The 16,051-nt window shown below is 47.7% G+C and overlaps 1 long non-coding RNA gene across 1 annotated transcript in view; it reads right to left on the bottom strand.

The window, feature by feature from the left end:
• Positions 1–1,027: 1,027 nt before the first annotated feature.
• Positions 1,028–16,051, bottom strand: part of LOC122232458 — a 43,852-nt gene continuing 28,828 nt past the window's right edge. The window contains exons 4-8 of the long non-coding RNA XR_006209800.1: positions 11,051–11,204; positions 5,901–6,022; positions 3,727–3,963; positions 3,083–3,187; positions 1,028–2,657 (exon numbers count right to left, since the gene is read on the bottom strand). This is a non-coding gene — a long non-coding RNA (uncharacterized LOC122232458). The remainder of the gene's footprint in view (positions 2,658–3,082; positions 3,188–3,726; positions 3,964–5,900; positions 6,023–11,050; positions 11,205–16,051) is intronic.

The raw sequence follows: 16,051 nt of genomic DNA, 5'->3' as shown, positions 1-16,051 counted from the left end.
AAGGCCAGAGTGTGCCCAGAGCCCATCCACAGGCACCAAGGTGGAAGACGTTTCCTACATTGGGACTTGTCTTCAAATCCCAATGGCTCCTTTATTTAACGAGTCTGGTAAAAAAAAAAAAAAAAAAAAAAAAAAAAAAAAAAAAAAAAAAAAAAATTTACATGGTAAAATCATAGTATACGGAGCTAAAAGTTATCTAATACAACCCAACCTTCCCCCATTTTAGAGACAACGCAAAAGATCATTCATTGAACACATGATAAGCTTGTGTCCGGGCATAGGGAGGCCATGCAGGATCCCTTGATATTCCAACCCTTGCGGGCAGAGGGGCCTCAGGCAAGTAAAGGCAGTCACCCAAAAGCCTGCTAGGGGCTGAGATGGAACTTAGCATAGGGTGCTGGGTAAGGGGACACCTAGGGGGCGCACCTAGCCCAGTGCGAGAAGCCGGGTGGGGGCAATTGGCTTGACTCCAGGAAAGTGACTTCTGAGACAAAGCATGAAGAGTGGCAGGGGTGAGGCGAGGCAAAGAAGGAGACAGTAAAGGGAAAACCATGGCCTGGCTTTGCCAAGACAACTACCATGTTCCCAGTGGCAGCAGTAGGGCGGGATCCCAGGACATACTGTTCTCTCCCTCCCAAGCACATATATCCCTCCGACTTCTTCCCCACCAAGCACCTGTGGCTGCCCCACAGGGGCGAACTGGGGAAGGACATCTCCCGCCAGGCCCAAGCCCCCCTCTGGAAGGTCATTTCAACAAGCTTCTGCCACCAGCTCTTTCCTGTTTTCATAATCTGTCAAATAAACACAATGCCACCACTAATAAAAATTCTTGAAAAAATGAGAAGACCTGGGACACCTGGGTGGCTCAGTTGGTTAAGCAACTGACTTTGGCTCAGGTCATGATCTCACCGTTGGTGGGTTCAAGCCCCGCGTCAGGCTCTGTGCTGACAGCTCAGAGCCTGGAGCCTGTTTGGGATTCTGTGTCTCCCTCACTCTCTGCCCCTCCCCACTCATGCTCTGTCTCTGTCTCTGTCTCTCTCAAAAATAAATAAAACATTTTTTAAAACATTTTTTTTTAAATGAGAAGACCTTAACAAACACTTAACTACTAGAATTTTTCTCCTGTTCCATTTCAGGCTTTGCCAATATGCATATAGACCAGATTTGTCATCATAATCTACATATTTTTTATTCTGTGTTTTAATCTTAACATTTTATCAGAGACATTTCCCCATCCTTCGACATAATTATCTTCATAATTTTCATTTTAAATGTTTTCATAGTATCCAACAAGTGAAGGTACTGTGAAATTACTCAATCATACTCTACTCTTGGGCATGTAATTCACTCCCACTTTTCCCTTATTGGAGATCACACGATAAACTTCATGCCTATAGCTTGTTGCTTTTGTTAAACTGTAAGCTTAGAGCAAACTTCTAGGGTTGGCATTTTTGAGTTGACAAATATGGAAAAACTTTATGGCTCTTGCCATACATGGCTTATGAAAAGATTAAACTCACAGTCAGTACTCCCAGCAGTATATAGCGTCCCAATTTCTCTGCAACCTTCCTTGCTTGAGTAGCTCTTCTTTTTTTTTTTTTTTAATCCTACTTTATACCAGAGCAGCTCACAAAGGCTGATGACTACCTAACCTGCCCTCGACAGCGGGGGGGGGTTGGGCTACAAACTCTGAAACCGGATTGCCTGGCTTCACATGCTGGCTCTTGGACAAGTTCCTTAACTTCTCTAGGCCTTGGTTTCAGTATCTGTAAAATGGGTGTGATTATAGTTCCTCATGGGGTTAATGTGAAGATCAAGAGACCTCTGCACTCGTGCAGTACATACAATGGTGGTGGCAATTCAGCTCTTCGTTCTTGCCCCTTTACTTCTCCGTCTCCCCTTGCCCACTACCCTTTGTCCTCCTGTCACTATTTATTTTTGCCTAAAGCATTTAGCGTAAATTATACTGTAACACGGAACATTCGTCAGACAAAAGCAAACATCCAGGAATAGACCAAGAATGATACCATGACATGGAATATCCATCAGACAAAGCGGAAATCATGAGTCCAATTACAAGCTGCACCCTTCTTACTCAAACATCAGAGAAACATGACAGACAGATGCCCACATTCACCAATATGCCCACATGCACACAGACGTGAGCCTCCTGCTAAGAAGGAAGTATTTCGCATTACGAGAAGGGGTTTCATTTTGAATGAAACCTTGGGTGTTTACCATTCCGCAGCCTCAGTGCAACCATCTGTCCAATGGGAATAATAATAACCCCTGTCAGACTACCTTAAAGGTTTACTGTGAGGATCAAATGAGCAGAGAGCCGTGGAGCCACGGCTAAATTCTAGAAGCATAGAACACGGAAAATTCTAGAAGCATAAAATAGTGGTATCTCCAAGAATGAAATTTGATTATTATTTTGCCCATCTCCTTGTCTCATGGATAAGGAAACTGAGGCTCAGAAATGGGGTTATGAACGAGGGCACCACCATTCCTGGATGAGTCAGAACGAGGATCCTTGTTTCCTGGCACATAGCCTAGTATTGCTGCCACTTCCCACTGGTTCTCCATCACACCAGGATGGCTGTCTTCCACTCTTCCTCGCATTAGTTAATGTCCACAGGATACAATAAAGCAGATTCCTGAGAAGAGGAATATTTGTGGAAACATTTCATTCATCGGGGTTTATCTTTATGTGTGCTTCCTGCCCCCTGCCAAGGTCAAAACCTAGAGCATGTTTGCAGGCTTAGCATGTAACATTCAGGAAGAAATACTTAAAAACTGAAAGGTGAAGAAATATTTTAAAAATGAAATCTATAATTCCTGATCCAAACTAGAGAAACATCACCCGATAAGGTAGAAATAGCACTGTCACCTTGAACCTTGGCTCATGCTTTGATTCCTCACTCTCTTTTGTCTCCACCGTGGCTACCTGCAGAAGGGGTTCTACAGAGCTTCTTGATTCTGGGGCCCAGACGCATCTGTTTTGAGAATTACTCCTTTGGAGCCCAACATTAGATCTGGGTTATGACCTCCACTGCCCTTTAGTCAACAAACGGAAACAAACCTAGCACATCAGCCACGTAGACATCCACAGCTTTCCAAAACAGACGACAGAATTCCTGTTCATCTCCAGGTTGGGTTGGCATCAGGTAGACACAGCTTTCAAAATCTGTGCGAAACAGCTGGACTTCAGTAGACGCCCCCTCCACGACTGGCGTCACAACAGCCTCTGTGCTGAACGTGGCGGGGTTCTAGATGCAGCCTGCCACAGGAAGAGGCACGGCCCGGGGCGCTGACGGTCACCGGGGAGTCAGGGCATAACCGCAAGAAAATAAAAAGGGATCCAAGAGAAGCTGCCCCAAACCAGGGATGATGGTGAGTCGGGCGGAAGTCAAGATGGGCTTGAGCACTCAAGAAGTCCTTCAGGACAGAGCAGGGTAGGAGAGGACCCTCAAGGGTGGGGTCATTTGCAACAAGCTAAGAAAAAGGAGGGAGGTAAAACATGAACCAAGGCCCAGAAGCAAACAGAGGAGAAGAGAGAGAAGGAGCTGGAGGGGTGGAAGAGAGAGAAGGAAGGGGAAAAAAGGGAGGAGGAGAGTGGAGAGAGGGAAGAAGAAGGGGGAGGAGAGAGAGGAGAAGGAAAGGCAGCAGCAGCAGCAGCTTGGGAAAAGTGAGGCTACAGGAGACAGCTCTGTGCTCTGCACTGACCTGGGACACGGGGTGGATGGAGCAGGCAGGAGGGGACTGCTGACCCATGTATGCCACGCACACGCACTGACCAGGGCTCCAGGTGCCAGGAGTTGGCCGAAATCCTCAAACAAAGATGGACCAAAAGGAAACAAAGAAGGACCCGGGGTCCATGATCCCGTCTCCATTGTAATAGGGAAATTATCTGAGCCCCTGCCTGTCCAGGCTGGCAGTGAGGTGGGGTCCTGTGGCTACATCCTGGGGAAAGGCATGGAAGCAGGAATTTTATGGGATGGCCTTCTTAGAAAATAGAGCTGTTTTGGAGGATGTCAGGAAATCGTTTAAAACAAACAAACAAACAAACAAACAACTGGTAAATAGAATCAAGCATGTATCCTGCCTTTCCTCTATGAACTCTATTTCAGGTTAATGAAATATTTGATGAGGGGAAGTTTCTCTTTATAGAAGTATTGGCTAATAAATGAAGAAGAAATGAGATGATGAGAATATCATTGTAATGAAATAATAGTTCTAGGCAATGGCCATTAATAGCTGTTAGTGTCTCCAAAAGAGAGACAGTGCGAGGTGACATGTGTCCTAATAGAACAGCCAGCCACCTCTGAAGTGGTCTTTCCAGAAAAATGGAACCTGAACCTAATGAAACTTCTTGATCTTAATTCCCAATTGATTGGAAGCACAGGAAATAGAAACATATTAAAAGATACCATGAGATACAACGAGCAGAGTCTAAATTGTGGAAATGCTACAGGACAAACCAGCCGTGTTTCTCACAAATGAATGGATTATAAGGGGGAGAAAAAGAGACAGAGGGGCAACCTATAGAGACAGAAGGGATATATCAATCAAATGCAACATTTAGACTTTTGTGAAACATGATTAGAACAAAAAAAATAATTGGGGAAATGCAGACAATGGATATTAAGATATTAATTTTTTCAGATGAGATCATGTTATTGTGGTTATGTTTACACAAAGTGTCCTTGTATTTCCAAATGCTTTGCAGATGATATTAACTGATGTCTGGGGGCTCAGTTGGTAGAACATGCCAGTCTTGATCTTGGGGTTATAAGTTTAAGCTCCACGTTGGGTGTAGAGATTACTTTTAATTAATTAATTTATTTATTTATTAATTTATTTATTTATGGAAGGAAAGAAGGAAGGAAGAAATAAAGAAAAGAAGGAAGGAAGGAAGGAAGGAAGGAAGGAAGGAATGGAGGAAGGAAGAAAGGTAGAGAGGAAGAAAGGAAGAGTGGAAGGTTCTTACCTCTTGGTGGGGGAGGAGTATAGGTGAAACCAGAATGGCACTGAGTTGATAATTTTTGAAACTGAATGATAGATATGTGGGGATTCATTCTATTATTCTCTCTACTTTTCTTTATGTGATGGTTAATTTTGTGTGTCAACCTGACTGATCTAAGGGATGCCCAGAGAGCTGGGGAGACATGATTTCTGGGTGTGCCTGTGAGGGTGACTCTGGAAGAGATAAGCATTTGAATTGGTGAACTGAGTAAAGGACTTTCTGTTACCAGTGTGGGTGGGCCTCACCCAAGGCACTGAGGGCCTCCATAGAACAAGAGGGTGGAGAAAGGGTGGGATTTGCTGTCTTTAACTGGAACGTCCAACTTCTCTTGCCCTCAGACATAAATGCTCCTCATTCCCGGGCCTTCAGACTTCCACTCGGACCTGTACCATTGGCTCCCCTGGTTGTCGGGCCTTGGGTTTGGACTGGAACTTTCACCACCGGATTTCCTTGCTCTGCAGCTTGCAGACAGCAGATCGTGGGACATCTCAGTCTCAATAACCATGGAAGCCAAACTCTTATAATAAATCTCCTTCTTTGTATCTATATATATCCTATTGGTTCCGTGTCTCTGGAGAACCCTGACTAATACGGTTTATATTTAAAATTTTTCAAAAGTAAAAATAAAAACTAAAACACACAGAAAATAGCCAGCACACATTCTCGTACTCTGCAAGCACCTGAAAAGATGTTTCCTCAGGTTGGGCAAGTTAGGAAACAGTGCCTGTTTCTCATATTGGTCACAGGCCTAGGCTGGGAGCTAAGGCTGATTGTTAGTTCCTGCTCACTGCCTTGGACTGTCCCTGCTCTGCTGTGTGACACGCTCAGCAAAGCGGACGGCTGGCTCACTGTTCAGTTCACCACGACGGCTTACCTGCTTCACAGCCTTCATATGAGAGAGAAATAAACTCCAATCTTATTTTCACCACTGTTTCTTTGGGTGTCTGTGTTCATATCCAAACCCAATCGCAACTGAAGGTAGAAGAGACTCATACTCTAAAAGACACACAGAAAATACTGCAGGGGTTCAGATACGGAAGAGCATATGTAGTCAGGTAGATCAGTTAGCAATTGCTGCAAAGATATTACATAATAAATAGCTGTAAAATCACAGTGACACACAACAATAAGCATTTATTCTCACAGATCTCAGGGCTGGCCAGCTCCAGCTCTGCCCTGAGGCATCTGGAGTGGCTTGGCTTCTCACAACCAGCTGTGGGTTGTGGGATGGTCCTGCTCCACCTGCCTCTCATCCTCCGTCAGCTAGCCCGGACATGTTCTTCTCTGGCAGGAGCCAGTGGAACCAGGCAAAGCCTCATAAGGAAGGCCAGTGGTGACTAAATTCAGAGCCCCAAAGAAGCCAAGGCAGATGGTGAATTAGGGAGACAGCCAGTGTTTTCATTTGATAGGAATAGAGTGTGTGTGTGTGTGTGTGTGTGTGTGTGCCTGGTGAAGAAAATAAGAATATATTTGGTAATCTATGGGCAACCCTGGAGGTTTCTGAGCAGAGGGGTGAACTGATCACGAAAAGAAATCTATTTATGCACAAAATGAATGGGGATGGGGGTAGGTTCTAGGGACCGGGAAATCATGGAGATAAAGGGGTGAGGTTGAAAGTCAGACGTAGGAACTGCCCATCAATCCTGAGCGCAGGAGTATAAAGGAAGAACAGAAGACACCCCTGACATTTTTAACCAGGGAAAGAATGTTTTATGAGCACTCCTCCCCTTATGAGGATGTAAGACTCCAACGGTGGTTCCCAAGTCCCATCGCTCCCAAATCCAAAGTGATTACATATACTTGTCTCTGAAAAGTTATGCTTTACTTTCATTCCCTTTGTAATTATCTGATTCTCTTACTATCTTTTCCACATTGTCTCTGATTTTATTCTTATTAGACATGAGGCAGTTTTTTACTTTCACAAATCAACTCAAATGTAAGGATCACCATAGAAAACATGCCTCAGATCGAGGAAGACTACAGGGGTGGGCAGAGTGCTGGCAGGCAGTCCCTGTTATACATTCCCCCCTTTTTCCTTGATGATATGTGTGACTTTTAATCAGACAGCTGGCCACCCAGAATAATGACTACGTTTCCCAGGTTCCTTTGCAGCCGGGTGTGACTGTGTAACTAAGTTCTGACTGCTGGGCTGAAAGCAGAAGTTCATGTATTCCTCCCAGAAAGTGTTCTTAAAGGCAAAAAGATGAGTCTTTCTTCTCCTCTTTATCAATTGTGCTAACTGGAAGATGGATGTAAGGGCTGGAGCTAGAGCAGCCGTCTAGGACCATAAAATGGAAAGTGAATCTCATGCAGCTGGTGGAGAAGCAAGTTTGAAAGAGTATGGACACTGGATGATTTCATAAAGCCAATCTGTAAGCCCCAGATGCCCTCTCGTGACTTCTTCCTTTTTTTTTTTTTTTTTTCTCTCTCCTAGGAATCCCTGACTTCTTTAAAATAGAAAAGAATTACATGTCTATTTCATTGAAGCCATTGTTACTTGGTAACCTTCTCTCACTGTCTCCCACTTGTAGGCAGGTGGAAAATCACCACAGGAACACTGACCCCTGTGTATGTGTCTGTGTGACTACTGGATAGAGGCGACATGCGAGGCTTTGTTCAAACTTATGGACACGTATAAGTTCTAAGTTCCTAAACAGAGGCACTACTTTCATGCACATCAAGAGGCAATGAGGAAGAGAAAAGCAGGGAGAATGTGGCCAAATGTAATCAGCAAATGTTAAGGGCCGCTGGAACAAATTGGGTGTGACAAGATGAATGGCTTAGCCTGTCTTGGCGGGCAATGGGGGCATTATGACTTTATCTTATTCCTTAGTTCCCTCATTCTTTTTTCTTGGTTGGTGGGGCTGAGTGAGGGGTGGAAATCCATGTTGGGGGCAGAAGGCAGTCCCTAGATCCACAATCCTTGGGGGCTGGTTCTCGTACCTCAGTGTGCAAAAGACTCTAATGGAGAACTTGCTTCAGAGGTCCCAGCCCCTGAGAGTCTGACCAGGAGGGCCCAGAGCAGGACCTGGGAGTCTGCATTTTAGTGAGCCCTGCCTCCTCCCTGGTAAATCTCATGCAGATGGTGAAGGGCTATCTGGAAGCAACCCAGCTGTGAGGTCTAGATTGTCAGCCCCAAGGACAGCTTCTGCTGTGTCTGCTTTGCACAGCACGTTGCGGCTCGGGTGGCTGTTCAATGCCTACCTATTGGCAATGGGGAGCCACAGTGCCGTCTCGAGCAAGAGAGTAACTTTAAAAACACTTCCACTTCTGGCCCTGCTGGTCTGGGCCTGCTGAGGGAGAACAAAACAATTTCTAATCCAACAGGAGCAGAGGATTTTCTTTTTTAAAAAAATCAGACTCTCAGGCCAACATTTGGATCCTCAACCCACTTTCTGACTGGGCGGCCAGTGTCTAACCGGCCCCCCGGCGAGCTCTGTGTTAGTATTGGGCGGTCCGTCCCTTTGGAGATGGGGCCTGGGAAGGTGCTGAGGGAAGAGACAGGGTGTGGAGATGAGACGGTTTGGGGCCCGAGGCCGTCCTCATGCCTTCCCCACGGTGCCCCTCACCCTTCCCTGAAGTGGGCATGGGGAGGAAACTGAGGCTCCGAGAAGTTAGGTCCCTTTGTCCAAGTCCAGGGCACCAAATTTACACTTGGGGTTGCCCCCTAGGCCTGGTCACTCCAACTACAGGACACTGCATGTTGCTGGCATGGGCATCCTGTCACTCTAGGTCCTAACGCCCAGAACCCAGGGTGGCGTTGGAGGCGTTGGCCTCACTTTACAGTGGAACTTGAGGGGCCTAGGCTTCTTGGCCCATCTCCTCCACATTTGTCCCCAAATCAGCCACAACACCGTCAAACACCACTACCCCTCACTCAGTGGCTTAAAAACGAGGCCTTAGGAAAAAGCAGTGAGTGCTCAAGTAAATTTATCCAAGTGCCCCTCTCTGACCTGTCGGCCCTTGACGCTGAATCTTCCCACAGCTCAGGAAGTACATGCTCAGCCCTTCTTAGTGTGTTCACCACATCTGCCAGACTGACCTGCAGAGGCTCTGTCTCTCTCTTTTCCCTCTCCTGGGTCTCCTGTCCCTGCTTCACTGGCTATGTGTGCCCCGGGTCATGCTCCAAAGATAGGAGTTTCAGGTTTGGGCCTGGCAGGGGGGTGGATTTGAGAGGCCTCCAGAGGCTGGTCCTCAAGACAGGGAGGGGCTTAGGGCAGAGGCCCAGCCTCTACCCCCTAAAGGGCCCAGAGGGAGGTAAGAAGAAGTCCGAGGCCATCTAGACCTGGGGATGTCCCCTGGAAGGCAGCTGGGGTCCAGGCTTGACACCCCACAATGCGTTCAGGTTACATCATTAGGGCTGAATTGATGTTGATGACAAATAATAACTGCTCCAAAGCAAAGCCAGATGGGGAGTGTTCAAATTGAATGAAGAAGGAAATGAGCTGCCATCCACAGGGAGAAGGGCTTCGTGGGGGGCCTTGGATCAGGGACTCTCAGACACGGAAGGGAAAGTTTACAAAATCCAGTCCATCCCCCAACTCAGGGAGGGAATTTTCGCTGTACCATCACCTGTGAGTGGTCACTCAGCAGGAATACTTCCCGCGACAAGGGGCTCCTTCCTCATGTGTCTGTCCTTCTGGGTCCCATCCACCCATCTGTATATCGAGCGGCTCACCTGGATGTTCTTCAGAGCCCCTGCCTGTGCTGACACTCCTCCCTGACCCTTGGACTCTTAAACCCTTTTGGGCTTCTGACTTGGCCTTACGTGAGGTTACAGTGGTAACGGCTGATGGGAGTCTGAAGCGTACAGCCAGGGGTCCGTGGCTCGTTCATCCTAGATGCTTCTATCCAAGGCTGAGAGAGTGAGTCCCAGGTCCCTGCACAGCCCAGGGGGTCGGGGGACCGTGAGACACCTGGAAACCCGCTGAGGTGAGAGTACAGGGCACCACAGCATTTCTCGGCCGACCAGGACGAGCCAGCCCAGGACATATGGGGCAGCAGAGGCGGGGGCTTTGCGGGTGTGACTGCTTAGACAGCAGAACGCTGGATGTTTGATTTTTATTTCAAGGCTTCTCACTCTGCCACATAACCCCTCTCCCTGTGATCTACTCCCTATACCAGCTAGTGCATCTTATAGCATTACCTGCCTGTCCCTGAAGCATTTGAATTTGCCATTCCTGGTTCACCCCTCTGCCAGGACGCCCTCCCAGATGAACACCTCTGACCCCTGCTCACCCTGGCCATGCCCTCTCCTCGGCCCCAGCACGGGCCTGAACCAGCCCTGCATTATTTTGCCTGTGTTCTCGGATCCCCTCATCTGCCCTGCTTCCTCCAGGCACCGACGATGTCTGAGTCATTTTTGTTTCTCCACGTTGCCTAATGGGAGGTGCAAACAGTCTCAACGTGGGCAAAATCTGAGCCTCACTTTTTGGTTTGGTTTTGTTTTATTATGGTAAAATACACGTAACATAAAATTCACCACTTTGACCGTTTTTAGTGTAAATTTATATCAAGTGCATTTGCATTAGCACTGAGTGCCTTCAGATATAATGCTGTACAATCATCACCACTATTTCCAGAACTTTTCCATCACCCCAAACAGAAACTCTGTACCCATTAAGCACCCCATTCTCCCTCCCCCTGGCCCCTGGGCGCCTCTAACCTGCTTTCTGTCTCTATGCATTTGCCTCTCCTAGATACCTCATATAAGTGGAATCATGCAACATTTGTCCTGTTGTGACTGGCTTATTTCACCATTGTCAAGGCTTCTCCGTGTCGTAGCCTGTGTCAGAACTTCATTCCTTTTTAGGGCGGACTATTTTCCCAGTGTATAGATAGACCATATTTTGTTTTTCCAGTCATCTGTGAATGGACTCTTGGGACGTTTCCACCTTTTGGCTATTGTGGCTATTGCTACGATGAATGCTGGTGTACCAGCATCTTCTGAGTCCCTGTTTTCAGTGCTTTGGGGTGTAAGCCTAGGAGTGGAATTGCTAGGTCATATGGTCATTCTACGCTTACCTTTGTGAGCTTTTTTCCTGAGCCTTGCTTTGAAATCCACACCACGCTGTTTTCCTGAGCCTTGCTTTGAAATCCACGAACTGTGCCCTCCACTGGGATGCTTCTGTCTCCAGCTCTCTGCCCATGTCCTAAACCAAGATCAACCGGGAGGCACCTGTGCATGACAAACGCAACCCTTGTCTCTTGGCCTCGGCCTCTCCCCATCTGTCTGCTGGCCCCTAGGCTATAAGTGCCCCGAGGGCAGGGGTAGGGTCTTTCCCTACTGTCACACCCGCCGGAAATCACGTGCTCTGGGCTCAGGGTGAGCCAGTCAAGACATGAACCCATGTTTGCTTGACTGACAGGGTGACCAGTTGTTCACCCACCACTGACCAGCCGTCTGTTGACTGACTGAACAACATAGCACTCTCCGTACTCTATCTGCCAAATTACAACCTTTTATTCTTGGCTGGAAAACAGACACTCATTTCCTGTCCCACCTATGAAGTGATTAAGTGTGGGCTCAGGGATCCGAAGCTGACTAGTTATGTTACCATGGACAAATTTTTGAAGCTCTCTGAGCCTCAGTTCCCTCATCCGTATAATGGGGGTACTACCACTACCTACCATGGGTGTCGGCACACAGATGAACATACAATGCTGCGCACAGGGTGGGCCACAGCAAAGCCCTGTACGTGCCCTGATATACACTGAGGCATCCTGTTTTTTCTTTCTGGCTGATGCTCCTACATAGTCCTGGTTGTGTTTTGGATTTCAAATCCAGTACCTAAATCAGGGCCTGGCACAGAGTAGGCACTCAATAAATATTGAATGAATAAATTGCTGGCTTACCTTTAACCCCAGTAAGTCATAGATTTTGTTACAGTGGAATGCTTGTGTCTTCCCCAAATTCTCACCTCCATGTGATGGTATTTAGGATGTGGAGTCTTCGGGAGGCAACTGGATGAGACGGGGTCATGAGGGTAGAGCCCCCGAATGGGACTAGTGCCCTTGGAAGAGTCATAGAAAGTTTGCTTCCCCTCTGCTCTCTGTCCTGGGAGGACATGGTGAGAATGTGGCATTCTGCAACCCGGAAGAAGGTCCCCACCAGAACTTGACCATGTCGGCACCCTGATCTCAGACTTCAGGCTCCAGGACTGAGAGAAATAAATTTCTGTTGTTCTTAAGCCACTCAGTCTGTGGTACTTTGTTATAGAAAAGTACTAAACTAAGACCACTTTTTTCCCAGGCACCAGAAGAATCTGAGACCAGAGATGGTCCGTGAGTGTTATTAGTCAGGCTGCTTTTAACTATAATGAAAAGAAAACCTTATTTACAGAAGCGTAAACCACAAGTTCATTTATTATTGACCTGGCAAGTCCTACAGTGGGAGTAAGTGTGCTTTCAGAATGGGTTCAGGGATGCCCAGGTGATTCAGTCGGTTGGGCGTCCGACTTCGGCTCAGGTCATGATCTCACGGTTTGTGAGTTTGAGCCCCGCGTCGGGCTCTGTGCTGACAGCTCAGAGCCTGGAGCCTGCTTCGGATTCTGTGTCTCCCCTTCTCTCTGCTCCTCCCCTGCTCATGCTCTCTCTTTCAATAATGAATAAATGTTTTTAAAAAATTAAAAAAAAAAAAAGAACGGGTTCAGAGGCTTAACAATGAAATCAAGTCCCCATTCTCTTTCTTTCTACCTTTTGACTCCACTAATCACAGCATATGGACTTTCATTTTCTGGTTTATTGCCTCATGGTCACAAGATGGCTGCCTAGCTCAGGCACCATGTCCTCACATGAGAGCATCCAAAACAGGAAGAAAAACAGGGCGAAAAAGTCTCCTCTCTCTTTTAGCAGAAAGAAACATCTTGGGGGTGCATGAGTAGCTCAGTTGGTTAAGCGTCAGACTATTGATTTCAGCTCCGGTCATGATCTCATGGTTCGTGGATTTGAGCCCTGCATCAGGTACTGACAGTGCAGAGCCTGCTTGGAATTCTCTCTCTTCCTCTCTCTCTTTCCCTCCCCTGCTCTCTCTCTCTCTCTCTCTCTCAAAAAATAAACTGAAAGAAAGAAAGAAAGAAAGAAAGAAAGAAAGAAAGAAAGAAAGAAAAAGGAAAGGAAGGAAAGAAGAAGGAAGGAAGGAAAATCTCTCCCAGAAGGTGCACCACACACTATATCACCCCCAGCCCAGGCGCACATCTCACTGGCCAGAACCAGATGGCACACTCATCCCTGAACCAGTCATGACACAGAGGAATAGGATAGCTATGACTGGCTTTGACCACTCCTCACTCATCCTGGGGTTGGCCTAACCCCGGTCGTACCAATCAAAATTCTTTTTTTTAAATTTTTTTTTCAACGTTTTTTATTTATTTTTGGGACAGAGAGAGACAGAGCATGAACGGGGGAGGGGCAGAGAGAGAGGGAGACACAGAAACAGAAACAGGCTCCAGGCTCCGAGTCATCAGCCCAGAGCCTGACGCGGGGCTCGAACTCACGGACCACGAGATCGTGACCTGGCTGAAGTCAGACGCTTAACCGACTGCGCCACCCGGGCGCCCCAATCAAAATTCTTTTAGGCAGGAGGAGGGGCCATGGCTGTTGGGTGAGCATCAGCAGTGCCCCACAATGACACTGTCCTTCCAGGAGAAACATGGGCTGCAGCTCCCCACCCAGAGGCAAGGGTTGCCAACACATGGGAGGACACATCATCACCAGGGAAGAGTTAGCCTGACAAAGAGTCAGCCCTGGTTCTGAAAAGAAGGGTCCTAGGCTCCCAAAATGATCAGGCTTCAGAAGGCAAGCATTTGAATGAAGCCCAGAAGGAAAAATGTCAGCATCTTTCCAGCGTGTGGTCCATCCTCCCTGCCATCCACAGCATCCGGCCACGTGGACACAAAGACAACTGTGCTGCCCACCCAGGCCGATGGGTTGGGTCATCCTTGGCCGTGCCTGGCTGGACTCCATCCCTTCTCAGCAAAGTAGTACCCACTAGCCCATGCCTCCCTCCCTCTGAGCTCTCTGTGAAGGGTCTGCAGGTGTGGGGGCTCTGAGAGACCAGAGAGGTTGGGGCTCTGGGGCTCTGTCCCACAGGCACCTGTCTCTGCCTCCTAGCTGCAGCAATTTGAGAAGCAGCTGGTGGGGGCCTGGCCGAACTGCCAGGAGGCAGAGAGATGAAGTCAGCAGGACAGAGCCTCTGCAAAGAATGGATAGACCGGTTATAGCATAGCGACAGAGCAGGTAAAATGGCAGATTGAACATGCACATCGAGGTTTGTTCCCTTCCAAAATTCACTAAAACTAGTAAAAAGATTTTATTAAAAACATAAACCTACAAGGACAGAAATGACAAGAGAGGAGAGTGCAGTGACAAGTCTGGAAGTGTTGGACGTGGACAAGTGGTAACTGGACATGACCAGGCACAAGGGAGTGAAATCCTAAACTAGTTGGTGGGGGGCGGGGGGCGGGGGCTCAGAATGGATCCAATTCCACCGCAGAGTTCTCAGTGCACTCAAGAGCTAACGCTGGGGTGCCCTTGGAACTAAGAGTAAGGGGGCTGGTAGAGATTGGGAGACCTGTGAAGAAGCGGGTCCCCCAGGCCCCCCCCCCAGCTCTGCAGTGCTGGGTACCTGCCTTCTCCCTCAGGGCAGGGGCTGGAGCTTTCTTCTCTGCAGAAGGTAAAGCAGAGAGTCTGCGGGCAGGGATTCATTCTCATCCCACCTGCCCTCGGGGTCTCCTTTCCAACCTAACCCCCTCAGGACCGGCACCAGTCTCGCTCCTGAGGCAGTAGATCAGAAGACAGCTCTCTGGGCATTTGACCATCCAAAAGGAAAGCCCTAAATGAAGACATTGACCCAGAGGTTTCCCATCAGAAGGTCCACCAAGATCACCCTACAGTGGGGACTCAGAGTCAAAGTGCCCCCAGTTTCCAATCAGCGTTTTGGTTCCTCCCCACTCACCACTATACTTAATTACAAGCAGACAACCAAAGGTTCCCAGACTGCCTAGAAAAACCTCTAATAAGGAATCCAGAGGCCAAATGACCTGAGGCAGCCGAAAAGAGAAAAAGAACGATTTTTAAAAGATCATTAATCTCCCCAGAGAAATAAGATGTTGCATCCCAAGAACAGAATGTTGGGGTTTTTTTAATGGCCATTTAGAGAACAACAACAACAAAATACTTCTTGGAAATCAAAAACTTGTGAACAGACATGGGAAACCCAATGGAAGCACCTGAATCTCCCATGAGTCCCCAGAAAGGCATGCTGGGTCGGGAATGCAGCTGGGATGTAGTGTAGGTCTGGTTCCAGGGGAGGGATCTCATCATCACTGGGAGTCTCCCTGCTACAGGCAACTGGAGGGAAGCAGCTTTGCCAAGGGAGTAGTAATAGGCTATTGGGCACCAGGCAGACTGGATTCAGTGTTCCCGAGGTTTGCAGCTGCTGGGGAACACCAGCTGCTTTACATCTGGTGACCTTGGAGTCTGTGGAGATTTATAGGTCTACCTCCAGACCCCTACTGCAGAAGTAGGGGAGAGAAAGCTATTGGTCCTAAAAGAAGCTAAGCTCCGGTGTAGCTCCTCCTACCCAGACCTTGGCTTAGGTCTAGGCACCCCAGAGTTAGGTTTCCAGGGTCTTCTTAATAGTTCTGCACCACAAAGACTGAATAGCCCACTGATCTTCCAGCATAGTGGCTAAAAACAATCCCAATTCCAATGCACATCACTGGGAATTTTCAGAACACTGAGGACAGGAGAAAATCTTGTCCACTTCCAGGGAGAAAATTATGGGTCACACAGGAGGGGGTCAGTGCTTCTAATGGATTTGAGCCTCTCAGCAGCCAGGCCATACTGGCAAAGAAGATAATGAAGCAAGACCCTCAGGTAGGAGAGGAGTATTTTTCAGCCATGCAAAGTCTCCAAAAACCACTAGTCCAAACCCCTTCTCAGGAAGCTACTAGAAGGTGTTCACCACTAAAACCAAAAAAGACAGATGCAGGAAACAAGAGATCCAACCAAAAGAAAAGTCAA

Source organism: Panthera tigris, chromosome D3 (genome assembly GCF_018350195.1).
Source record: "Panthera tigris isolate Pti1 chromosome D3, P.tigris_Pti1_mat1.1, whole genome shotgun sequence".
Taxonomy (NCBI): domain Eukaryota; kingdom Metazoa; phylum Chordata; class Mammalia; order Carnivora; family Felidae; genus Panthera; species Panthera tigris.
This window is presented reverse-complemented; position numbering and strand designations above follow the sequence as displayed.